At 44.2% G+C, this 26,702-nt stretch overlaps 2 long non-coding RNA genes across 3 annotated transcripts in view; both read left to right on the plus strand.

The window, feature by feature from the left end:
- The window catches only part of LOC147995642 (uncharacterized), a 68,570-nt gene extending 65,499 nt beyond the window's left edge, over positions 1 to 3,071 (plus strand). For both annotated transcript variants that reach the window (XR_015683736.1, XR_015683737.1), the window contains exons 3-4: positions 671 to 779; positions 1,952 to 3,071. This is a non-coding gene — a long non-coding RNA (uncharacterized LOC147995642). The remainder of the gene's footprint in view (positions 1 to 670; positions 780 to 1,951) is intronic.
- A 12,291-nt stretch (positions 3,072 to 15,362) lies between these two features.
- Positions 15,363 to 26,261, plus strand: LOC147995643 (uncharacterized). The gene is made up of 3 exons (XR_015683739.1): positions 15,363 to 15,631; positions 21,270 to 21,422; positions 24,124 to 26,261. It is a non-coding gene; the product is annotated as an uncharacterized LOC147995643 (long non-coding RNA).
- Positions 26,262 to 26,702: the final 441 nt, after the last annotated feature.

Consider the following 26,702-nt stretch of genomic DNA (forward strand, 5'->3'; position numbering starts at 1 on the left):
ATAGGCATTTCATGGCACTTTATAAAAAAGAAAAAAAAAAGGTTCCTACTGGTCTCAGTGTTTAAGTCATTAGGATAAGTCATTAGGTAAGACCTCGAAGGCACTTTCCTGATATTTCTGTAAATGATAGTGCTGTTTCACTATCTGGTTATAAAGATTGCATAAAAATGACATCAGGACTGGATGTGGTGGCACATGCCTTTTATCATAGCACTTGGTGAACAGATGTAGGGGAATCTCTTTGAGTTACAGGCCAGCCAAGTGACATAGTGAGACTTACCTTAAACAAACAAATAGCATAAGAGTGATCATGGTCGTCAAAGTTACTCTCATAGGAAGTGCTCTTCATCAGGATACATGATTAAATACTGTGTTTGAAGGAGTGATGACATTTTTTTTCTGACCACATGTAATATATATATATATTTTCCAAAAGGTTATTATAGAAATAATGTAACAATTATTCCTTGTTATTCCTTGTCTGTTTTATGTTTTTGTTTTGTATTTTTTGTTGTGTTTAGTACTGGGACTGAACAAAGTCTGCATTTGCTAAACAAGTACTTTGTCTTTGAGCCACATCCAACCTCAATTTTATTTTGTTTTTCCATTTTGGCATAGGAACAACTACATAACTCAGGCTGGCCTTGAATTTGTGATCCTTTTGTCTCAGCCCTTCCTACAGGGAGTATAGGCATGGCCATTGTACCTGACTGGGGCATGTTTGAAAGGTACTTGGACTATCAAGACTGCCAACCTGGATGTTCAGAAAAGTGTGGAATGTATGTATGTATGATGCAATTTTACTCCCCAAATAAACCAATTCATGGATGGTACTGTAAATACTTATATGAATTATTAAACCAATCTCAGAAGGGCACATAGCACATGGTGTCCTCTTATCTGTACTTTTATACTTCCTAGATTTTAAAATAATCCATGTATATATGGCTTTGGGATGGTTTGAATGAGAATGGCCCCTATAGGCTCATATATTTGAACGCTTGGGCCCCAGATGGTGGAACTATTTGGGAAGGATTATGAGATGTGACCTTGTTGGAGAAGGTGTGCTAGAAGGGTGAGCTTTGAAGTCTCAAAACCCCAGTCTATTCTCAGCTAGGTCTCCCTGCCTTGTGCTTGTGGATCAGGATGTAGCTCTTGGCTATTGTATCATTGCAGTCCCTGCCTGCTGCTAGGCTTCTCTCCATGATGTGTATGAACTCTAACCCTCTAGAAGTATGTGCCTCCAATAGGCTCTTTTCCTATAAGTTGCCTTGGTCACGGTGTCTCATCACAGCAATATAAAAATAACTATGACAGATATGAAAGTCAAAGTAAATCTGTTTAGGACCAAAGACAACTAGCCAAAGGGGAGAAGGACGAGAAGGAGAGAGAGAGAGAGAGAGAGAGAGAGAGAGAGAGAGAGAGAGAGAGAGAGAGAGAGAAGGAAGAAGAAGGATAAGGAGGAGGAAGAAGAGGAGGAGGAGGAGGAGGAGGAGAAATACACTCAACATAATACACACCCATGGTGGGAAGGAATAAGGCAAATTAAAAATCATTTGGGTGACACATCATGTAGAAAATATCAGTCAGTAGAGGAAAGTCAGAAATAACAAATGGCGATGTGCTTTACTTCTCTCTTCCATTTTTCTTTTAGCAGTTCATCTTTGTAGTTGTTTTTCTGGTTCTGTGATAACTCTAAAATGTGCTGCTGATGGTTTTGTTTCCTGAACTTTGTCTTAGACAATATTGTTTTATTGCCACAAAATGACTTAGCCCATTCTTACTCGACTCCACATTGTGTGCTCTTTCTGAGTTTTGATAATACTGTTGAATTTTTCCTTATTATTTTGTCACTTCAAATGTTATACTTTTACTTCCATTTCCTGGTCTATGAGACCATGAGTATCTTAAATGGTCTTTATGTGTCACATTTTCTTGCTACTCCCTGCAGAACATGCGTGTTTTTCTTCTCTCTGCCGTTGACCTGTGCCTGCTGCGTCCTCTGATGGAGAATCACTTGCTTGTCCACGTTTGCTGCAGTGCCAGTCTCAATAGTCAAGTCTCAATTGGTCTAAGTGTCTGTCTAGAAATGAGTAGGCACAGAAAACGGGCTTTATATAAGCGACAGACTTTTATTAATCCGAAAAGGATAAGATTATGCTGTGTTCAGGAAAGTAAACACAATAGAGATCGTAAAATAAAATAAAGGTAATAAAGTCAGACTCAGAAAGACAAATAATGCATGTTTTATTTCATTAGTTGATCCAGACTTTATCCAGATACATAAAAATCCTTAAATTGTGTATGTATGTGGGTTTGGGTCTATTTGTGGATATGAGCAAGTGAGTATGGGTGCCTACAGAGTTCAGAAGAGGATGTCCATTGTGAGCTGACTGGTGCGGTGCTAGGAACTGAGCTCAGGTCCTCTGCAAGAGCAGTATGTACTTTTAACCATTGAGACATCTCTCCAGCCTCCAGGAAGAAAATCATATGCACATACACATGTGTGAGAGCAGACATACAAAAAGAGTGGAAGAGCTAACATCTGGAATAACAGAAAGGAAGGTGGGGAGGGGAAGGGAGAGAGGAAAGGAGGATTGATGCAGACAAAGCATCTGGTATACATTGATGACATAGGGTTATGAAACTTATCACTGTGTACAACGAATATGCCAGAGAAATGAAAAGACTTGTTGTAGGGAGCCGTATTGGATTTGGGCCTAGCCGCTTTTTGACTGCATGGCTCAAAGTGGCTAGGTGACTCTGGGCTGTTTGGCCACAGAGACTCACCCCTAAGATGACTGCCATAAATATTAAGATTGTTGAATGAAAGCCTCTCCCATGAATTTACGGCACAGGAAGATAACATTCAAGGGATGCCTCAGCTCGAGCAGATACCAGTTATCTCCTGAGTCAACACCCGGTGTCTCCACCGCCTGACCTCTTTGCCTCCAGCTATCACTGCCTGTATCCTCATCTCCCCCTCCTCTGTGTTTCACAAAGGACACTCCCCCTACCTGAAAGCCTTAAAAGCTGTAACGTTCACACCAATAAACGAGACCTTGACAACAAAACTTTTGCTTGGTCTCCTTCTTCTCTTCACCCCCATTTGGCCCACAGGTAGAAAGCCTCTTCGGGACCCTGAATAACTGGGTCCCTGCTGGCGGGGACAACTTGTGTTCTTAACCTTAAAGTTTTCAGCCAACATTTCAAAAGTAGTCATCTTTTTAGTCGCATTTACACAATACATACACACAAATGCATAGATACATATGTAACACATAAATTACAAAGAATACCGAGGTAAATCACTGCTACCTGTTTATCTGTGTCCTTTCGGCATACTCAGTATTGTCTAATTCTCCCTAGACTGATGTCTTGAAGACATACAATTACTGGTTATTTTCCCAAAAAAGCTCCTCTGGCAGACAGAGTTCTGTACCCATCCGTGTTCAGTACACCCTGCTGATTAAAATAACTAAAGAGTCACATTCTCATCCCCCAAATTACTGTTGATAAGTTGAAGTGTCACCTCCAAGTCACAGTTTTGGAAGAAAATGGACTTTTTTCCCCCCAACCCAGGAGAGCACTTCTGTCCACCTCCAGGGAAGTGTTAATTACCTGGTGCCTCGCCTGTCTCCTTCACCCCCTTAGAGTTAACACCTCTCCTGGCAGTAAACCAGATGGACTGCCACTAAACCTCAATTGTATACAATTCAATAGAGGATATGCGTTTTTGTATATTTTGGATGGTGGGTTTTGTTTTTACATCATGCGATACCAAGTTCTTCTTTCTTGATGCATCCTTCATCCGATCAAAGGAAGTAAGGGACACAGATGGAGTGACAGTGTACTTGGGGCTGGGGAAACGCCTGATTGTATAGTTAAGCTGTTTCTATGTAGTGTAGTGTAGTGTATTCTCATTTCCTTGGGGCTGTAGAATAAAAGCAAGGTCCCACCTTGGGCTTAAGAGGCAAGACCACAGCTATGAGACGTATAGAAAGCAAAGCAGTTCTCCCCAGTAGTTCGACGAATTAAAACAAAACAAAACAAAACAAAACATTACATTTTCCCCAGGAGCACAGCTGCCTGTTTAAAACCTCCTTGAAGTAAGTGCAAAGACAGTACACATGGGAGATGACAGGGTGTAGGCTTCTAGTGACTTCTGGAAAGCTACAGTCATTGTCCTTAATAACAAAGAGCCACCCGGGTCCCTGACAGAGGGAGAGGAAAGGGCCTACAAGGTCTTCCAGCATGTATGCTTACTTGGTGTCGCAGACCCTCAGAGATGGAAATGGGTGTTGATTGACTTCCACGCTGTCCGCTGTCGCTGTCAGTGCACTTTTATTGTGTGTTTGAAACATGAACACAAAGGAGGAACTCATTATCTGTAAAGGATACATGGCTTTCCATCTTGAACTTTTCCGGACCTCAGGACAGTGGGGAGGCCATTGCCCTCATGCTGGGCAATCCAGTCCTCTGTCTGTACCACTGAGAAAGGGTCCTCTGAGGACTTGAGCAAATCGAAGCTTTCAGCAGTGTACTCGCTGTTCCCACAGCGGTGGCTCAGGGCGCTGCCACAACCTTTTTCACATCCTGTGGATTTGCAGGTTTGGAGTCTGAAAAGCCAATTTTCATTTTAATCCTGTTTGAGCCCATCTCGTTAATCAGCCATGGCCTCCTTTTCACACCTGCCTTGGGACACAAAGAGGGACCGGTTATGAGCTGTTAATTAGCTATTAGGGACTGGGGCACTTCCAAAGGGTCATTATTCACTCCGTTTGAGGCTAATACTTATTTAATTAGAGCTGTTCCTTTCCTCTCATAAATCCCTAGTTAAAATAAATTCAGTTCAAAATGTCTGCCCAGTTTACAAGAGATGAGTGATTAAAAGGGAATTTAAATTCTGCTGATTGTTTTTTGTGTGACAAATGTTTGAGCAAATGCTACAGTCCTGCCAAGCCAAGCAGAGTAAGGTGGGGGAAGCAGAGAGAGAGAGAGAGAGAGAGAGAGAGAGAGAGAGAGAGAGAGAGAGAGAGAGAGAGAGAGAGAGAGTGAGTGTGTGTGTTTGCAACACATCTGTTGCACACTCATACCTGGAGAGTGTTCTCAAGACCCAAAACTGCACTCCTGTAGATTATTTCTCCATCTTGTATGCTTTAGTCTTCAGAAAAGCTTTGGTAAGTGCTTTTCTACACTATAGAGTCAGGAGGAGTTTGTAAGGATGGGAAAAGAGCAACTTCATCCTTATAGATGCTTAGATGCTGTCCACAAAACTTAGAACGAGCTTATTCTAACTCAAACTAGGATCACATGCTTGGTCCCTATATTGCTCTTCTGTCTGTCTGTCTATCTGTCTCTCACACACACAAACACATGCACACACACATGTGCACATATGACAATGACAATTTTGGACTTCCACACAGCATAGGCAATCACAGCAGGCATATATCTCGATGGCAGCTGAGTTCTGAGAAGGACCATTACAAGCTCCATGTGGAACCCTTAAAGGTCCTTCCTCAAAGCTACTCAATGCCATGTCCACTGCCCTGGTTGTCCAAAATAGGCCACAAAGACAGCAAACATTAAAGAGAAAGGGACTTGATATCTGCTGTCAGTGGTCTCCCAGTGACAAAGAGTGTGCCCATCTTCAAGATACCACATTGAATCCACTACAAGTCGAACCTGCATTTTGTTTGCTGACCGACTGTGGGATGCCTCTGGACCATCATTCAAGATATGAAAACATGATAGTAGGGTTCTGTAGACACCAAACATGACAGATCCCAGCATCAGGTGAGGATACTGAAACATCTGTTCACACTCACATGCAACTTACATGCTTATGAGGAGGAAGCCCCTCCTTCAGGTTGGCACACTTGGCGCCTTACTGAAGTCACTAGGTGATCCTACATTATTCTCATCTTTCTTCCACGGCATTCCCCAGCATTGGCTTCATCTTAAGCATGGATCCTCTCTTCATGGCCTGAGGGCTGGCTGTCAGCAGTCATCGAGATCACTTTTTCCTCATGAATAAACCCGAGAGATCCATCATCTGTGAGCTCCATCCTCCCTCTCTGTCTTTTTGTCTCTCTGTCTCTCTTTCTGTCTCTCTGTATCTCTCTCACCTTCCTCCCCTTAGGCAGGATCTTTTACATAGCCCAGGCTGCTTCTATATTAACCCAGTTTGTGGCTCTTTCTTTTAAAAAAAGAAAAAGAAATTTTTGGACATTCTATCAAATATCTCATTTAGTCCTATTGGCCAGAATAAGGTCATATATTTATTTCTGAACCAATAACTGCTGAAAAAAAAATGGAGTCTTTCTTTGAGAGACAGGGGCAATATAGCTCTCTCTCTCTCTCTCTCTCTCTCTCTCTCTCTCTTTCACACACACACACACACACACACACACACACACACACACACACACACACGCTTGGCGAGAGTGCTCTTCTGTGGTCAGAGCAGAATGTCTCTGGGGGCTCGTCTGTCTCCATGGAGCCAGGATGGCAGCATGCGGTGCTGCTGTTCTGGATGCAAAGGTACCAGGCTGTATCCTATACCAACGGCTCGGCCTTGATAACACACCTACAGGTGCCATTCTAGAGACCGTGTAGGCTATATTTAGGAATATATATGCACATACATATATACATATAACAACAATTAATGCAAAAAGAGGCCATGAATTTGAAAGAGAACAAGGAGGGGAAATGGGAAGTTTAGACAGGGGGAAAAGATATATTTTATTTTAATCTAAAAAATAAAAGAAATAATAATAAAAAGGGTAATAAGCAAAATGCTCAAAGAAAGGAGCCATTGCTTCAGTGCTTAAGAACAAATAGATGCAGGTGTTTCCCCACCAGATGTGGGTTGTTTCAGCAATCCCGGAGCAAATGGGCCATGAAGTGTAGAAGCCTTTACAGGCAGATCATGAAGGAAGCTGACAGCCTAGGCTGTCAGTTTTCATGACTACTTTGAAGAAGCAGGGTGGTGAGAGAACCAGTGAGACACACGTACAGACAGAGAGACCGAGAGAGGAAGAGAGAGAGATAGAGAGAGACAAACAGAGACACGCACAGAGAGAATGTGTGCGAGTGTATGTGTGTGTGTGTGTGTGTGTGTGTGTGTGTGTGTGTGTGTGTGTGTGTGTAGCAGATTCCTGTGTATGTTTCCTTCCTCACAACATGCTTTCAGAAGTGAAACCGGGCTATGAAGACCGCCAGGCAGCTCTGCCAGGCAGTGCTGAGAAGGTAGGACACTGCCTGGGAGTGAGAACAGTATGCATGAACACTGGGAAGCAGGTGTGGGAACAGGCGGCCCACCCACATGCCTTTGCCTGATGGCACATTGGGCCATGAGTTGATGGCCTCACACCCTCCACACATCGTCCTGGTCTCTGAGTCAGCACCAGCTAGCTCTGAGCCCAGGCACCCAACCAGAGGGACCAGAATGCAATTCTTTTTGACTCTTAGTATTTCCCTCCTACAGCCAAAATACTCTTTTGTTAGCCACCTCCCCCTGCCACCACCAAATATAAACCAAAACTGGTATGGCCTTTACATCAGATAAGTTTGAATAACAACTAAAGTGAAAAGTCCTAAGAGAGAGAAAAATTCTTCATCCAGGAACCATTTGATCTAGACTCTTTTCACGTTCATTTTCTTAGCCCTTAGTACCAGTGCATCAGACGCCCTTCAAGAGGTAAATTTACTGGGCAATGTCTTCTTCAACGGTGGAAAACAACTTCAAACAGCAGTGAAGAGCTGCAAAGCACCAATGAAAAAATTTTCCTCTAACTTTGACTGTAGCACACACAATCTAGACCGACAACATGACCTAAGTCTTCCTGTTGCAAATGGCTGGGACCATTTGTACTGGATTCGGAGGTTACTCATACTGAAGTGGCTGCTATAGTCAGATTGGCTTGCAGCAAAAGAGAAAGAAATCATGGTGACTAAGAGTCAGTCACCACAGACCGTACCTGTGTCCCTTCCACAGTCACACAAGGTAGTTGTTTCTCTGTCAATAGATGAAAACAGCTGTTTATGTCAAGTGGGAAGAGGCCAAAACAATTTCAGAGCTCCCCTCACCGTGTGTGTGTGTGTGTGTGTGTGTGTGTGTGTGTGTGTGTGTGTGTGAGAGAGAGAGAGAGAGAGAGAGAGAGAGAGAGAGAGAGCACAGTACTTTTCTTTATTCTTACTTAGTATCTTGAATAAAGTTAAGCCAATCATAAACTAGGCACTGGGAGTTTTTGTGCTGGCTCTGCCTTTCCCAAATAGCACGGTTCCTGATAAATGCCACTTCCTGTCTTGGTTTGAATTTCGAGGCTAAGGAATGTCCTGAAGTGTCAAATTACTTCAGCTATTTTGCATATCCTACCTGATGCTCACTAAGCTTTCTCCTGACCATTAGTTCTACTGAAGGGATGCAGCTCAGGAAGACTCTCATGCATATATCATGGGTGAAGGGAGAGCCTCCTCCTTTCCTCCTTCCTTGGCTGGGAGGAAATCTGCTCAGCAACCGTGGAAACAGCCATTGAGGGTGCATTCTCTCACCAAACAATCTGCAACAAGACGTTCTTGTTGCTTCCACCCCACAGATCATGTGTGAACTCTACATAGGTTTAAAATGAATGAGCGTGTTTTTTTTGGAATTGAGGTATTATGAAACCTTACATGGATCCCTAGGAACAACTTTGTCTTCTGCAAAAGGCAGTGCATAAATGAAGTCTTGCTGTTGTAATCTGGCTGTTGACAATCTGTGAGAGTTAGAGTGCCAGTCAGGCAAGTGAGAGACTCATTGACAGGCCTCTTAGAGATGGTGGGTCTTGATTTTTGGTAAGGAGGGGAAGTTGTAGGCGTGGCATAGATGTTTGAGATGTGTGTGTATGTGTGTGTGTGTGTGTGTGTGTGTGTGTGTGTGTGTGTGTGTGTGTGGTTTGATGGGTTGAAACTAAAAGGTAGCTGGAAATGGGTAGGATAAGTTAAACTATCTTAATCGAGGTAACTAAGTTCAGTTGGCACTTTTCTCAATGATTGATGAAGAAGGGCTCCCCCCACTGGGTAGTAACACCCCTGAGATGCATGGGAGAGCAACCTGAGAAAGCCAGGGGGCCCAAGCCAGTAAGCAGCACTTCTCTGGTTCGTCTTCAGTTCCTGCCTCCAGGATCCTGCCCTGACTTTCCCTGGATGTGGACTACAAGTTATAAGATGAAATAAACCCCTTTCTTCTAAAGCTGCTTTTTGATTATGGTGTTTTCTTACACCAAGAGAAAACTCTATGGCACAAGCCATAGGATTTCACCAATGTCAATTACAAACTGAGCAAAACAAGTTTTTGGTGATGGAAGGCAGAAAGTGGGTTCTCTGGAGAGGAAGAAGGAAGAAATGGCTAGAAAAGGTATGGGGTGTTTCTGGAATGGTGCTAACGTCTCTTCTTTTGTTAGAGATTAGGGCATATGGGTGTATACTTCTTAAAGCTCACCAATTTCACCAGTGACCTGTGTATTTGACTGATTATCAGTTATATATTGACATAAAGAAACTCAGACGTTTTCCATACAGTATTAAATCACCCTTATTTCTTCAAAATGTCATTCATCCAACTTGAGGTATTTATTAAAAGCAAACAAAAGTGTCACAAGTGTAGATGAAGAACACCTGTCCATTTTCGCCTTAGTTAATCAAATATGCATTAATTTGGCTTCTCCATCATATATCTCCATTTTTGCATTGAAAAAGAAAACCAAGTGTCAAAACCTCAACCACAAGCAATTTTTAATGTCATTTTTCCATGAAATGAAAATTTCTCTAATATTTCCATGAAGATTAGCATTATAATCAGGAGAAGATGTCTTTTCTAGGCCGAACTAGGCCCACAGAACTGGAGGAAACAGCACCTCTCCAGGAGATGTTATGTAAACAAGAAAGGACACAGAAGTCTCTCCAGAGGTTCTACTGTAAATAGCAGGTGTTTTCTGTGAGCAAATATCCCAAGACTTTCTTTGGTATATTTTACTCAGAACTTGAATGTTGATTTTACCGCTAAAGCTGCAAAGGACTAATATTATTGAAAAGATCAGAAAGAATTCTTTATAGGTGCTAATTGGGACTATTTGCAAAATTTAGCCTCTGAGTGACCCAGAAAAATATTTTTTTTAAAGTAGTACTTGATGCGAGCCTACATGTGCCAGTTAGATCAGATGTAGATCCTAGGGCATAGAAAGGACATCTAGGTTTCTGAGAATAAAATGTGGACATCAGACAATAACAACATATTAGTATTGATGCTGGCTTGCTAACTACATGAAATGTGTCATGCTGATGTCATGTGTTCTGAATAAGAGAAGTGGGTGGGGGATGTATGGGAAACTTACATACTAGTTTCCATTTTTTGAAAATTAAACTTGAAAGAAAAGGATGTCACTTAACAGTCACACAGCATGAGGGGGGGAAAAAGACTATGTATCTTTAGACTTTGAAGAAAGGCCTCAAAAATCTCTTAATAAGGACAGAGCTGTCTATGACACACTGTTATATGACCACCATATGACCTAGACAACTTGTAGGCCCTACACGGGGATGCTAGTGTGTCTGTGCCTATTGCTATGTTTTGTGTGGTAGGCAGAAAATAGGTAGAATCAGCACAAATGCCCATCAACAAGTGAATGGTGTGCATATGAGAGAGAGAGAGAGGGAGAGAGAGAGAGAGGGGGGGGGAGAAGAGAGAGAGAGAGAGGGAGAAGAGAGAGAGAGAGAGAGAGAGAGAGAGAGAGAGAGAGAGGAAGATCCCTATCCTTGTTCACAGTGCCCACAAATAGTGAGCTTAGCAAGCTCAAGGCCCTCACTTCAATTCTCTCTCTCTCTCTCTCTCTCTCTCTCTCTCACACACACACACACACACACACACACACAGAGGCATGCACACACATTTACAACACATGCTTGCATGCATGTGTTCACACCCAGAATGTGTGCCAAGTGTACAAAGCCCTAAGCACAGAGCTTAACATTTGAGATTTTCATATCTTGGAAGCTGAAATTTATCCTCTTGTTAATGGTGCTTTCATTTTCACCTGGCAACCTATCACCTTCGCCTATTTTCCTAAAGAGTGTGACTATTTGGTTAAGGGCCTCTGCTTATGCTTGCAAATCTGAACTATAAATACGACTCATGAAGTTGAAGTCTGAAGCAGACATTGAAGCTGTTTCGGGTAGGGAAAGACTAAGCTGATTTTGGTCTAACCCCTTTTAAGTGGACTAGAAAGTTGGGAGGAGAGGTAAATGAAACTCTATTATTCTCCCACCTTTCCCTCTAAGTTTGGAAATATGTTAATACTCAACATAAATTCTTCAAAACAAAACAAGAAAAGAGAGCCTTTTTTTGTGGGTTTATGGGTTAGGTAACCACTGACCATTAATCAGCCAATGACTTTCAGAATGTTTGTAGTTCCTCTAGGTAGTGGGGCCTTGTGTCCATGTGGACAGCCTGAGACCACAAACTGGAATATTCCTACTAACCAAGCATCCCAAGTCCTGCTCTCTCTGCCTAGAGCCGGTGTCTGCTGGAATGAGCAGGCCTGGTTTTTGTGTGCTTGCTCTCCTCCTGGAAATGAACAAGGGTGGGCTAGCCTTACCACTCTTGTTGCTTAGAGGATCTTCCCTTATTTCCCTCCAGTCTTCCTGAGACAGACCTGGAGGTACAGCTTGCTTCTGTTTTCTTCAGCCTTCCTGAGTTCGTACTTTCTGGTCCTAGGCGCTCACACAAGTCTGTCTATAGACTGTGTCCCGAGAGGTGACATGAGTGTCTGGAAATCTGCCTGCAATTGTGTCTTAAAATAAAAACAAACTACATGGTCATTTTGTGTTTTGAACTGAAAAATATAATTTATAATTAATGTAAAAGTTTTTCAACTTATTCATTTATTTCTCTATTTTTATTGATTTGTTGATATCGATTCATTGATTATGTGCATACCCATGTGAGTGTTACTCTGTGTGAGCGTGCATGTGTGTGCGTGTGCATACATGTGTATGTGTGTGTGTTGTCGGAGGACAGCTTGCAGGAGTTGATTCTCCCCTTCTGCTCCATGGCTTCTGGGGGTCGAGTCTAGACTGTCAGGCTTGGAGGAAAATGTCTTTATACACTGCATTATCTCATGGGTCCTTTGTCATTATTTTTAAGATCATTGACAGTAGGCCATGCTTTGCCCTTGCCATTTTGGAACCAGTCAATCTTCTGCCTTCATTGTGAATCCTTTCTCTCCCTAACTCTTACACTCCTCAGTGGTGACTAAGTGGCTTTTACCCCATAGTGTTTTCTGATTCGTCATCATTTGGGTGTATCTATTTTAGACTTGCTTTATAGCTCCGAGGAGACTTAAAAAGAAAAAAACATGTTTGGATTATAATGGGCTAGTTATCATAAAGATGAGAAAAGCAACCAATGGGGCCGCCAAGCTTACATCCATTTGCTCTCCACATTTTGAATTATGTTTTCTTGAGATAAGGCTCACCAAGTTGCTCAAGTTTGCCCAGAAATTGTGATCCTTGCTCCTTAGACTCCCAAGGAACTGGGACCACAGGCATGCATCAGGGCACCTGGCCCACACACTGGCTTGTTGGCTGTCCGGGTGCTGCATTCCAGAATCTGACCCACACACCAGCTACTTGCAGGCTGTCCTGGTGCTTCACCCCGGAACCTGGCCCACACACTGGCTTCTTGCAGGCTGCCCTGGGTGGCACCCTGGCCCCTGATCCACACACTGGCTTTTTGCAGTCTGTCTCTGCGGCGCTGCACCCCAGCACCTGGCCCATACACTGGCTCCACTCCTTTTCTCTCCTTTGCACCTTCTAGTCTGTGTATTTTCCAATCACCCATCCTCAAGCTTTTTCATCCTGTTTGATTGGTTAATTTCTCTTCCTGTTTGCTTTTACTTCTTAGTCTGCTGGTTTTTTGTTCCCTGTCCCCCAAAGATTTCTGTTTTGTTTTGTTTTGTTTTTTAATTTATCTCTTCCCTCTGTTAAACTTTTCTCTTGCAGGACTAGATTGTTTCAGTGGCCGTTCTTGTTTTGTTTTGTTTGTTTGTTTTTAAGACAGGATCTCATAGCACTAGGTAGCTTGGAATTTGCTATGCAGACCAGGCTGGCCTTGAACTCACAAGATCTGTCTGTCTCTGCCTCCCAAGTGCTGGGGATTAGAGAGGCCTGCCCTACTCCTCCACTTCCCATACCCGGTTTTTGTTTTGTAAAATACATTTTAAAAATTATCTGTTTTGAATTGTCCATCTGAGAGTTTGCAAATATCACTCAGTATCCAGTCAGTTTCTGGTGCTTTCTTTTGCCGGCCAAGTTAGGTCATATTTCCTTAAAGTTCTTGATGTTTCTTGACATGCCATGCCATCTGAGAATTGAGGAATTAAACTTTTCAGTAGTCTTCATAATCTGGCCTTTCTTTTTTTCTTTTCTTTTTTTTTTTTTTTTTTTTTTTTTGGAGCTGAGGACTGAACCCAGGGCCTTGCGCTTGCTAGGCAAGCGCTCTACCACTGAGCTAAATCCCCAACCCCAATCTGGCATTTCTTGTTCTCATCATTCCAAAAATTCTAAGCAAGATGCTAATTTGTCCCGGAACCTGTGGACATTCTGCTACACTAGGTTTACCGCCATCTCTCTGTGGGTGTGTTGTTACTGTTTCAGCACTAGAGGGCGCCCCGGGCCTAGTCCGGGGAGATTCTGGCAGTGCCATCTGCATGTGCTGGTCCAGACCCGGCCAGTGCTAACGGTTCACTAGTCCTGCAGCATTCTGACATAGACCTGCATCCATTTCGGTATTACCTTTATAGCCTTTATCTCAATGGCTGGAGTCTTACTCCTCACCACATGCTCAGGTTTGGGCAGGGGTGCGGAGGCTGGCCAAGTGATGGGAATACTCCGATGTATATCAGCTTCAGAGAGCTTGGCTCAGGAGCAGAGGCCTTGAACCTCTCTAATTTGTACTGTCTGTTCAAACTTGGGGGAGGACGGTAGAGACGGTCCCTTCACCACTGGCCAAGGAGCTTAAAGATTCAGTCTGCATGTACTGCCTAGAAACAGAGGTCTAGGGTCCTACCTGGCACTTGGTTGCAACAAAGCAAGCCTGGAAGACAGTTTAAAGTCTAAAAGCTGGGCTTAATTCTCTTTTTGTCTGATAGGCAGACAGGCAGGCAGGCACACAGCATCTCTTGCTGTTGGGGATGGGTGAGGACGGGTGAGGCTTCCTTCCTGCCTTCTTCAAGATGTCTTTTCTGATTTTCATACTGAAACCAGATACTGCAGATGCTTGCTTTGCTTCCTTAGTTCCTGTGCAAAGAGTGTGAGATATGGATGGCTGTCTGAGTCGGTGTCTGTGGGGGAGAAGGGCCTTCGGGCAAACACTCAGCTGGCCGCCATCTTACTCCATCTTCTAGATTCTTAGATATTCTCTCTCTCTCTCTCTCTCTCTCTCTCTCTCTCTCTCTCTCTCTCTCTCTCCCTCCTTTCTTTCTTAATGTTTTCCTTGAGAATTTCAAACACACACTCACACACACATGCACATTCACACACCTACATTCACACATACAATCACACACACACAATCACACATATACACATTCACACACTCACACTCACACATAATCATACACACATACACATTCACACACCCACATTCACACATACTCACTCACACTGCATTCTCATTACTGTCACGCAGCGCTCACCCTCTGACCTCCTAGCAAGATGTCTGGAGAGCGGTGACTTTTGACGCCATCTGTTGGCAGTACATGCACACTACAGGAGAACTTCTAAACCCTATAGAGACAAAGGCCAAGAAGATTTTAATCCACTTTGGGGAGTGTGAGTTTGTATATGCAGAAGTGGGATCGAATGTTAGAAGTGAAAATGTGTTTTAAAGTTTCAGCAGACAAGCCCTCTAGAAGGAGAGTGTCTGGGTGTCACATGGTGGCTACCCAATGGGTTCTGTTCATCCCAGTTAACTTCTTAGCCAGTTTGGCTAATTGAAGAGTTCTGGAGGTTCCTTGGGATCTCAGAGTTAATAGGTGAAAAGTGAACTAAAATCACATACCCAGAGATTCGAAATCATTTGCAAAATAAACCAGTCTACTGCTTCGGAGCCTTAATTCTGAGCTACCCACCCACACCACTAGGAAACAGGGAACAGAAAGCAGTGGCCACTTTCCCTTTAACACAGGTTTTCTTTAGGATGCCGGTTCAAGAGGCCCTTGTCAAAGCTGAATGCATTCAAGAAATTGAGCCACGTTGGCTAAAACATTATCTGAGGTTTTCGAGAAGTACCAGGCCTGGCTCTGACTGCTGACTGTGTCAGAGGGAAGCTAATGACCTTGGGGCAGATGAAAGATTGCAAAGAGCACTGGTTAATCGGAGGTAGTAGAGGGAGACAGGGATAATTGGAGGGACATAATGGAAGGAGTGCATTAGCGAGGGTCTGCGCAGGCGCACTTTACCCAGGGCTTCCTGTAAGTGGTCGCTTGCTGGGCAGAATCTATTTTCTCCCTGGGACACCCATTACAGCTTCGCGGGATAGAAACCATGGTGCCCTGTTCTTGGCACTGAGGAGGAGCAAACTAAGGTAAACATTTCCCAGAAAACCAGGAGGAAAATATAATGTATCAAGTAGAAGTAAGTTCTGAGGCACAGATGTCTGCCTGTGGAGTTTGCTTTGTTGAGGAGGGATTTTGACAGAATGCGGAATGGGATGGCTTTGCTTGGTGGTGGGAAAATATGCAAAAATGTGTGTGGATCGCAAACAGGATGTCTGGGAATAAGAGAAAACTGTGAATGACAGACTTTCGGGGATTGAAGTGGGTGATATTTATTTGTTTATTTTGTTTATTTGGGACAAGGTCTCATGGAACCTAGACTGACCTGTAACTTATGATGTAGTGAAGGATGACTTTAAATTCCTGATTCTTCTGCCTTTACTTCCCAAGTGCTGAGATCACAGGCATGTGTCATTGGGCCTGGATTGAATTTGTAATCATTTATAATTTTTGATTTATTGTCTGCCAGGCATCAGAAATGGGCTGAGTACTCCTAATTTGTACCTCTCTAATTTGTACTGTCTGTTCAAACTTGGGGGAGGACGGTAATTTAATTTTCATTTTTTTTTTTTGTGGCTATGCTCTCCCATTTTTAGGAGAAATGGGCTTAGGAGTGTTCTAGAATGTACTCAGGTTCACAAGGTTAAGAGGAGTAGAGACAGGCCTCCTCTGCAGAATTCTAGCTGTTACAGGAGGTTCCCATGAACCCTCGATCTTTGAGTCATTCTTGTGTCCAGTGTGATCTGTGTTGTTACCCAATGCCTTTGCTGTAAGTCCCCATTGCCCTTGTCCTTCTGGTCGACCTACTGATCTGCTTATGCTGCATTAGACATCATCTGAATGAACTTATTTCACTAAAGGAGGAATCCTCTCCAGGAATATTACATTAAATGACCACCTTTCCTCTTTCCTTTGATGCTCACTTCTCCCATCAGCCTCTCTCCCCCAGCTCCCCTTCCTGTTCCTATCCTATACATATCAAAACCTTAAGCTCAGAGGAACCCAGAGAGGGCAGCTCGGGGGCCCCAAGCCACTCTTTCCTGTGAGAAAGTTCTTAGAATTCTTCAAAGGCTTACCCAGTGTCACACATATCATCTAGGTGTGCAAGCACAGGACTGGAGTGCATCTCCTTCAGTGGAGTGCTTTAGGTTATGTAAACTAGCTACTCGGTTGCTGAAGAAAGTTATTTTTACTCTTTAGCACTGACAAGGAAAGCATAACAGAAGCAAAGTAAGGACCATGGCGGGGAAAGTCCATGGTGTCCTAAGTTCTTCTTCTTCTCCTCCTTCTCCTCTGTCTTCCTTCTCCTTCTTTTCCTTCTCCTTCTCCTCCTCCTCCTTCTCCTCCTTCTTTCTTCCTTCCTTTCTCTTCCTCCTCCCCCTCCTCCTCCTCCTCCTCCTCCTCTTTTTTTCAAACCTTGCTGTATAAGTAAACATTTGTACTCTGAATCTTGGAAGAGAGCAGAAGTGCCCCTCTGCACGGCAGCTCAGATGGGCTCTGAATGTGGTGAGGGGAGAAAGTAAGGCTCAGAGGGAAGGTACACCTTCACTGGAGGCAAACACTGGTTTATAGTTCAGGGCCAGAACATGGAAAACAAATGCATAAGGTTCTGCTTTGTTACTAGCAAGCCACGTTCCTAAGCACATCATCTAACTTCCAGTCTCTTTCTATTCACACATTGAGTTTAGAGTGTTGGCAGCCTTTCCCATTGTGTTTTCTTCATTAATAAAATTAATTAAATGTAGAAATTAGAAATATTGTGGTTAAAGATATAAATAAGAATTGGAGTGAAAGATCCTGTCTCCCTTGCATTCTCTCTTTCCAGTTTCCTGCCCCCTCTCTTCTTTTCCCTCTCTTTCTCTTTCTGTTCCTAGGCAACCATGAAGTAAGCAACTCTGTCTATGGCACCCCTCTGCCATGATGTCCCTCACTCCTGTACACAGCCATGGACCAAATAGATCACAGTCTGAAACGTCTAAAGTGTGAACCCAAACCAATCTTTTCTTCTGTTAAGTTGTTTCTAGCGGGTGTTTGTAACCATGGTAAAAGTCTAATACAGAAAACGGGCACCAGAGACGTGGGATCCTGACTGTGATAACTGACAATGTGGCTCAGAGGCCTTCAGAATGTTTGTGGGGAGAATCCCAGTGAGTTTCAATAAGCAGACTAGAGAAAACCTAGGATTCTGTAGGAAGAATTGGGTGTCCCCAGTGGGACTGTAGAAGGCCAGAATGCCAATGGATGAAGGCAATAAAGAGTGTGCTGATGAGATTTTAATGGGAATTGAACCCAGGTCTCCCATAAGAGCTGCAAGTGCTCTTAAGCACTGAGACATCTCTCCAGCCCTGTATCTAGCTAGCGTTTTTACTTACCACCCCACCCCACCCAACCCCACCCCATGTCTGTCCAGGCTCCTTTACCTGGGGTGCTTACCTCTCCTTATTTGTTCTGGAGATGGACATTGGATGTATGTCCATCCACAGTGGGATGTATATCTTCGCTATGACACTTGCCTGGGTTCTCACAAATCCCCTACACCTTGGCCCCTTCATCTTTAAATTGGAATAATACATCCGGTGTCACAGCTGAAGATTTGGGGAAAGAGACAGGAGCAATTGTCACCCAGATAGAACCATTGCTTGGGCTCAGATGGGAAGCTACTGGATGAAGATGCGTGTGCGTGTGCGTGTGCGTGTGTGCGTGCGTGTGCGTGTGTACTGTAGAAAAGGTCAGGATAGGGCTCTTTAAATGTGTTGATTCTTCTGGTGTTAGGACCTGTGCCTGTTTCCAATGTGATTTGCACATGGGCTGACAGGAGGATCAGAGAAGGGAGAGCTTATGTACTATTTCACACGGGACTTCACACACAGACCGCATATAGTAGTGCTGTTAGTTTAGTTAAGTTGATTCTTCACCCGGGTTTCAAAGGTGCTTTATGCACGATTTCAGGTGTCTTTATTGACTTGGGGAATTGAGCATCTCTTTACACCTCAGAGCCATCATCGGGATATTGAAATGCCCACTCCCCCTGCCTAGAGCAATCAGGGAAAGTCCTGCAGAAAGCCACACCCAGAATCTACCAATTAATCTAGTTGGGTCTTGTGTGAGTCTAACAACAGCACAAAGAGGGCTGGGCCTAGCGATACTGGGCAAGCTTCTGAATGTTTGCAGAACAAGTATGTTGAGTATTGCTCCACTGCGGATCCATAAAACCACAGCCAGCCACACCAGCTGAAGGTGGGGCATCCACCTGCCAGTTCAGAGCTTCCAAAACCTTTCCCTCTTGGGATCCCTTTCTGCTAGAGATAGTTTTACATGATCCCAAATATGTAGGTATATAAAACAATTGTGCAAACCAAACTTTTACTGGCAATCTTCAACATAAAGACATTTTATTTGAAAACATCACTTTTGTACATGTATATTGGGCATTTATTAATGATAAAAGCAAATTTGCATACTAATGAGATGTGCTTGCTTGTTTTTATATAAGTAATTAAATGTTGGCTATTTAATACTGCAGGATATAACATCTTCAAAGTTTTTCAGTTGACTGATAATTTGATTTCTTTTAACTGTCAATGCTTCAAGTACCACTTTATTTAGTGTAATATGTAGCACTATTTACATAGCAGAAGCATGTTTAGGGACAATTCATAAGATTTTGAACAGTCTATTCTAAACCTAAACTACAATCCACCTAATAACATTTTATGAAATCCAGAACAACCACTCAAATAGTAATTTTTAAAATCAAACATTTGAACATGGTACAGTTTGAAGAACCACTAACTTGATATAGACACTCTGAAGGTTGGTATTGGGAAAATATTGAGTCATGCCATCTGTCATCAAGCCATTATGTTTCTATAAGGGCAGAGACCTTAGTATGAACAGAACAAACACCGCAAGTGGCAATACAGCATAGTCTGAGTCATAGTTCTAGAAGCCAGGGAAGGTGCGAGCTGACCAGTGTTGACTAGAAGTGATGCCCATCTGCAGTTTCCTGCATTCACAATCAACAGCAGCTGAAGGACCTTGAAGGGACAAAGACCAGGGCTTTCTTCAAAATCTGGGTGGTGTGTGCTCTTAATGATAAATGTTCTCAAAAGAGATGTCCTCAGCAAGATTTAGCATGCTCTTCAAGGCAGCAAGTCAAATCCCAGGACAGCCCTGGCTATAGTCTAGAGCCTTCTAAAAATGAAGTTTGGGTTCTAGGAGCCCCATTTCATGCTAGACAGCTTCAGATGGAGATTACTGAGGCTTGGGGGAATAATGACATGGGCCTGAAGGGAAGACCAGTTATCACCATCCTGAGGCACGGGGCTTCAAAGAGAAGAACACCACCAGGAGACACACACACACACATTCACACACACACACACACACTCACTCATTCACACTCACACTCACACTCACACATACTCACACACACACTCACATATACTCATGTACTCACTCACTCACACTCACTCTCACACTCACACACACTCATGTACACACTTACACTCACACACACACTCACACATACTCACACATACTCACTCACTCATACTTACACACACTCACACACATACACACACTCATGTACACACTCACACTCACGCACACTCACACACACTCGCACTCACACTCATACACACTCACGTACACACTGACACATACACACACAGACACACACGGATATCAGTTTAAGAAACAGGGCAGGAAATCCAATTCAGCCAGTGTGGAAGGTTGTCAGCAGGGAAGTTACGCTGGAGCTTTGCAGATCCAACACTGAGGAAGCTGCTATGGTAGCTCTCTATCAAGCAGTTACTTCTGGACCCGGATATATCTACAAGTGTATTTCATGTATGCGAAATAGGAATAGGGGAAAGTGTGCTTGGAAAAAACACTAAGCGTTAACACGATGTTCTCTTACATAAGGAACAGTAGTCATTGCATAGTCATTGCAGACCCTACAGCCCTGTCTCTTCCTCAGCCACCCTCACCAGTCTCAGTCTTCCTTCACAGCATCTGCCTTTATATTATGTGTTGTGTACGTTCCTATGTGACAAAGTTTTGTACTGTACGTTAACTTAAAGTGTTGCTTCATTAGGAAGAACTCCTATGAAATTAGGGTCTGGACTCCCCTTGGCTCTTTGCACATAATTTCCTTAACAGCTTGTTCAGCTGCACCCTTGAGCGCCACCTTCAGGTAGGTTCTGGTATTAACCTGGTATTTAAAGGCCTCAGTATTGAGTGCGAACTAAAACCAACTTCCTTAAAGTGTCCTGCTTAAGTTTAAGGCACAAGTGTATGAAGTTTAAGGCAAGCAGTATTTCTGGCTGCTTATTTTCACAGGAAGAGTTTATTATTTTGTGATGACCCAATACCAATTATTTTCATCATACTTAATTTGGAGACTGTAAGTAGGAACTTACTGGCCAGAAGACTAGATTCAGTTGAAACAGTGGTTTGAGTCACTAGCCACTGAGGTTACTGCAAAGATGAGCAAAATTATTACATGTTTTTTTTTAATTGAACTATAAGACAATACAAATTAATTCAGATTCAAGCTATTATTTTTTAAAATCACCCACATTTCTAACCCAGCCTGTCTTCCTAATTATTCTCTTTCTCTTTCCCATTTCTCTTTCTTTTTAAACTTGGCAATTCTCTGTTTAGGTGATGAGCTGAATTTTCAGGAGAGGATTCTGAGGAATGGAGAAAAAATATGCCCAAGTGAAGCTGGCCAGGCCAGCCTTCTGTGACTTCCTAACCGATAGTTCAGGAAGAGGATGGGGCCAGGATTGGAGACTTTAGTCGTACAATAACATTGTAAGTACGTGTGTGTGTGTGTGTGTGTGTGTGTGTGTGTGTGTGTGTGTGTGTGGTGTGGACAGCCCAGAAGATAAAATTAGGTGTCTTTCATGGGCACCATCTTAATTTCTTTGAGACAGGGTCTGTCATTGGTCTGAGGTTTCCCAATTAGGCTGACTGGCAGGTGAGCCCCAGGGATCAGGGTATCACCATGGCAAGCCTTTTAATCTCAGTTCCAGGACTGAACTTGGGTCCTCACACTCACAAGGCAAGTGTTTATCAATGGTGCCATCTCCTCAGGCCCCTATGGTTTTCGCTCTCTGCTCAACTTAGTGTTCTGCATTTTGCTCCCAAGATGAGGGTCCACGTTTCTGGGCATCCCACCAGGGAAGCACATCCTGGTTCATCAACACAATTTGTCCGTTGGGGGAAGGACTATGTTCTGTCTTCCCAGATGTTGAAGACCACTTTCCTTCCATGTGGATGTGTTGATGTTATCATGTGCAGTGGCGATCGCTGAGTCCCCTTGCCAGCCACACATCTTAAACTCCCCAAATAACTCTGTAAAGCCACAGAGACCAATAATGAGCCAGTGAGTGAGCTCTAACTGGACTGGGATGGTTCTGCTGGAAGCCAGCATCAAAGGACCACTGGCTTAGTGTAGCTAAGATTCCATTACAAACTCTGGAAGAGGGAGGGATTGCTTCATCTATCCTGAATATGTTCCCTTTCATACCTTTGCACTCAGGCCCTTAATAAGGAGCCTGAAGGAGATGTGACAGTCAGACAAGTGTGTCATCTAGTACTGATAAAATACACTTTACAAAATTTAGCACAGGGACTGATAAGACGGCTGTTGAGATTGCTTCTTGATCTTCCAGAGAACACGAGTTAGGTTCCAAGCAGCCACCTCTGGGGTTTCACGATCCCCTGTAATTCTGGCTCAAAGAGATCTAAATATCCTCTTCTGGCCTTTGCAGGTACCTTTGACCTCTCTGACCCCGTCACATGCACACACCCCTTTCTTCCTAGCTGCAAACAGCAGCATTCACCTCACATTCATTCATCGTTAGCACCTCATCTCTGAAGAGGAGTACAAGAAAGATTTAAAAAGTCACTCCTTAAATGTCACTCTTGCCAGCATGTTTTAAATTGGTGGAGCAGAAGCGACAACACAGGCAGCCTTGGAGGGGGGGGTTGTGGTATAAATAGCAAGAACCCTTTAACCACAGGTACTGACCAGCTCTTCTGGTAGCTGAATGTGCTTCTGAAGTGTGGCTGTTCAGCCTGTGGTAAGGTGATGTGGACTGCAGCTGGCCCCCGGGAGTCAGGAGCTGACTCAAAGCTGTGTGTTCTAGACCAGAAGAAGCCCTGTGCTTTCCCATCTCTCTCATACTTGGTCTGGAGCAAAGGGTCTGCTTTGTGTTCCTTTCCTGTTGGCCAACGTTAGCTGGCTTATGCCAGAATGGACCGGAGATTTCTTTCCTAGCTTATCTTTGCCCTTTTGTGCCACGGTTTTGAAGGGCAGGGAGCTTAGAAAGGTGAGTTGTTCCTGGGTGTGTGGCCAAGGTCCCAGCCAATCAGCGAGACTCAAGATTGCAAGGCGCAGCAGGGCAGCTCTGAGGGTAGTTCTGAGGGTAGTTCTGAGGGCTTACTGTTAGGGACTCATTCCATCTGAAACTCTGCTGAGGGCTGCAGCCTGCCATAGGAGAGCCAACCATCATGCTGACTCACCATCCTTGTGGTTGAGAGAACATTAGCGAGCAAGAGGCTCCCATGAGCCTTAGCACTTCAAAATACAGACCAGAGAGCCTCCACCGGAAGAGTATTGAGCTAGTGAGAAACCAACCCTTTCCTGTCTTCCTTTTCTCTATTTTATGCTATGTTGTTGCAAACGGCCAGGAAGACATGGGCATTTTGCTCTTAAATCCCCAGGGAAGCAGGGAAACCAAGTCAGGAACAGGGAGAGTGACAGGTGTACCACCGGTCTCTAGGAACTCTCTAGGATGCACCGCTCCTACCTGCCACAGCTAACCTGTACCTGGCACACCCTCTGCCAGTCCCCTGGTAAAGCTCCACGCATGATTCCTTGAGAAGTGGTGTGACCATCGCCAGAGGCCTCCAGAAATTTCAGACCAGAGCTGCAGCTTGAATAATTGAGGGAATGTTGGGGGAAGGAGAAGGAGATGAGGGAGGTTCTGCCTCACCTTTTATTTCTTGTTTTCTCCTCATGCACTAATCAGAACAGCCAGTGCATGGCAGCTCTGGCCCATCCAGACTTCCTCCCAAACCCGGACCCCACTGAGAGTGACATCTTACATCACCACCCAGTCCTTCACCTGGCATATTAAAGCACAAAATAAAAGCTTGACTATAGTGAGGGGGCAGATAGACTAAGGTATTTATGCCCTAATACCCAGAAGCTCAATATATTGCTTTACAAGGCAAAGAGGACTTTGGACGTGTGAGACTGGGGAAGTTACCCTGGATTTATTGGGGTGAGCTCAGTCTAGTGCTTAGAAGCAGACAACCTTCCCTAGGTAGAGGCAGAGAAATGTGAGCATGAAAAATGTTGAAAGAAAAAAAAAAGATGTGTAGATGTTCTAGTTCTCTCTCTCTCTGACATCGAGACCTGTGTGCAAGGATGGGAGAGACTTCTGGGAGTTGAGGGTGGCTCCGGGTGGCAGCCACCAAGTGAACAGGAGCCTTGGTTCTCCAGATCCATGCAACTACCTAACATCCAAAAAGGGAAGACCCAGCTTCTCCTCGGGCCTTGGAGAGGAGCACCGTCATGTTGATACAGTGTTTCCATCCTGCGGGACTACAGAACCCAACAACAGTAAGGTTGTGCTTTCAGCTCCACAGCTGAGTCAGTTTGTTACAATCCCAGTTAAATACTAATACAGCGACAGAATGGAAGATATTTTATAGTGAGTACCGCCATCCTCAACACACATACCTCTGTATCTGTACCCCTAGTTTCCTTGGTGGCTGGGCATGGGCACTTGTTCTGTTTGACTGAGTACTGCGGATAACATGGACGTCTCTTTCCCCACAGCCATATGCTTTTTGGCACCACTGGGTTAGCTTTTTCACTGGTGTTTGTTTCTGGCATCTTCACTTGTATCCCAGTATCCCAGTATCCCAGTATCCCAGTATCCCAGTATCCCAGTATCCCAGTATCCCAGCATCCCAGCATCCCAGCATCCCAGCATCCCAGCATCCCAGCATCCAAGCATCCCAGTATCCCAGTATATCATCCCAGTATCTTAGTATCCCAGTATCCAGTATCCCAGTATCCCAGTATCCAGTATCCCAGTATCCCAGTACATAGGAACTTTAGAAGTTTCCCCTGACATGTGGTCCACACCTCTCACCACTTGCTAATCACCCACTCTATGCCAGGATCTCGATGGGGTTTATTTTATTTACTTCTTAAAACAGCTTTATGAATTAACATCATCTTCACTATACAAACAGGAAACCTGAGGCTCAGAGGCACTATGTGTTCCAACCTAAGGACACAAGGCAAAGAATTAAGATCGAATCCAAGAGAAAATACCATCTCTCTGCATATGTCCTCTTGAGGGGGGCAAGTTGTCTCAAGGTGAAGCTAGTGAGTCTGCTGGCCTCAGATCTACACAACTGACGGATCTGCAGGGCACTGGCTCAGTCTGTGTGACCTTTGGCTGCTTTGTTTTTCTGCCGACCCAGTGTGTAGACGAGGGCACTGCCATTTGGATCCTTGAGACACTGCAGCCGTCAGGAGAGCATGCTACCCTCTCCTCTTCTCAGAGCATATGCATTTGCTTCTTCTTAACAGACTTACAGAAGACGCAGCCTGAGGGTTTGCAGGGGCGAGTGGTGAGGGATGAGTTTGCAGAGGGTGCCCTGGGAGAAGCTGTGCTGCGTTGTCCTTTACCACTTGCCTCTGGCTCCCCTTTTTATAACCCAGGCTCTGGTAGTGTGTGGTAGAAACAAGAAAGCCAGTCCACTCATGTGTGCTGCCATTTCTGATAATCAGGAGCTCCACACCCTGTGATGTCGTCTCTGTCCAGGGGCTTGGTACAGGCCCTGACGTCTTAGCAGTTTTTGTGGGATTAGTAGCAGCAACCAAAAAAGCAAGGAACTATTTGGGTTCTTTGTATGTGAAAATTAAAACAGTCCTTCATGTGACCGAGAGTGTTGCACTGTAAGAATATAGACACCAGGTTCTGGTTTCCTTGGGCCTGTCTGGGGACTCAGCAATCCTCAGTGATCGTCAGCAAGAGAGTGCTGGGTTCTAATCCCCCATCTCTTGCTCTGCAACTCTGGGAGTCACATTGGCTCGTGGCTTCAAGTTTCTTATGGGGAAAAGGCAGGTGAGTTGCCTAATCCAGAGACGTGTGAAGAGTACCATTTAAACACGCGGATCAAGTTTTATGCACTAAATCCACAAATTTAAACATCAACCGCTCTTGGCCTTTTTAACGCACGCAGAGCTACGTCTGCATACTGCATTTTGGAGGTGACAACCATTTCCACTGAAGTCAGTGGGAAGGACCCTCACTCAGTTCCATCTAAAGCCCCTCCCCCCACTTTTCTCTCCCCATAGGAGAATCCAACCACGAAGTTTTTAGGGGCCCAGTTTTTCCTACCCCGCACACTGCGCCTTCTGCCTTCATCCAGAAGGCCTGGGCTCCACCATGTAGGGTGGGCAGGAGGCTCCTCAGCTTCTCTGTATCATCTGGTCCGTTTTTGCTCCACACCTCCTCTTACCCATACGGCTGTGGTTAGCTTTTCTCTAACTCTTCATGGAAATTATGACTAAAGGAAAATTTCACCATCTTCCACAGGATGGTTTTCCCATGACTCTGCTACCTTTAACGTTGGTATTTAGTTCCTGGTTTCTTCTTCACCAGGCAAGCTAAGCTGCCCACCCAGGCCCAGCCTGCCTGATGCAGACTTTAGCATGAAGAGAGCCTGTCCGCCACTTATCTTGTTGAGACGAAACTGCCACCTAGTGGCATGAACAGGCATTGGGCTTCCCACGAGCTCCAGATGGCTGGAAACTGAAACAAGACAAAACAAAAGGGAACAAGCAAAGCCAATCAGTGATGGCTGGCTCCTAGAACCGACAGACTATGATGTAAGCCGTTGGAGACAATGGACATGCCATAAGTGTAAGTGAAATATTTTCAGGTCAAACGAATATTGAGCCAAAAGCCAGATCGACAACCACCATGTTGCTAAAACATGACATCAAATATCTTTAGATAAACTTAAATCCAAAATTTGTTTGTTCTCTTAGCCTCCGCC

This window comes from Rattus norvegicus, chromosome 3, assembly GCF_021556685.1.
Source record: "Rattus norvegicus strain SHRSP/BbbUtx chromosome 3, alternate assembly SHRSP_T2T, whole genome shotgun sequence".
Lineage (NCBI taxonomy): Eukaryota > Metazoa > Chordata > Mammalia > Rodentia > Muridae > Rattus > Rattus norvegicus.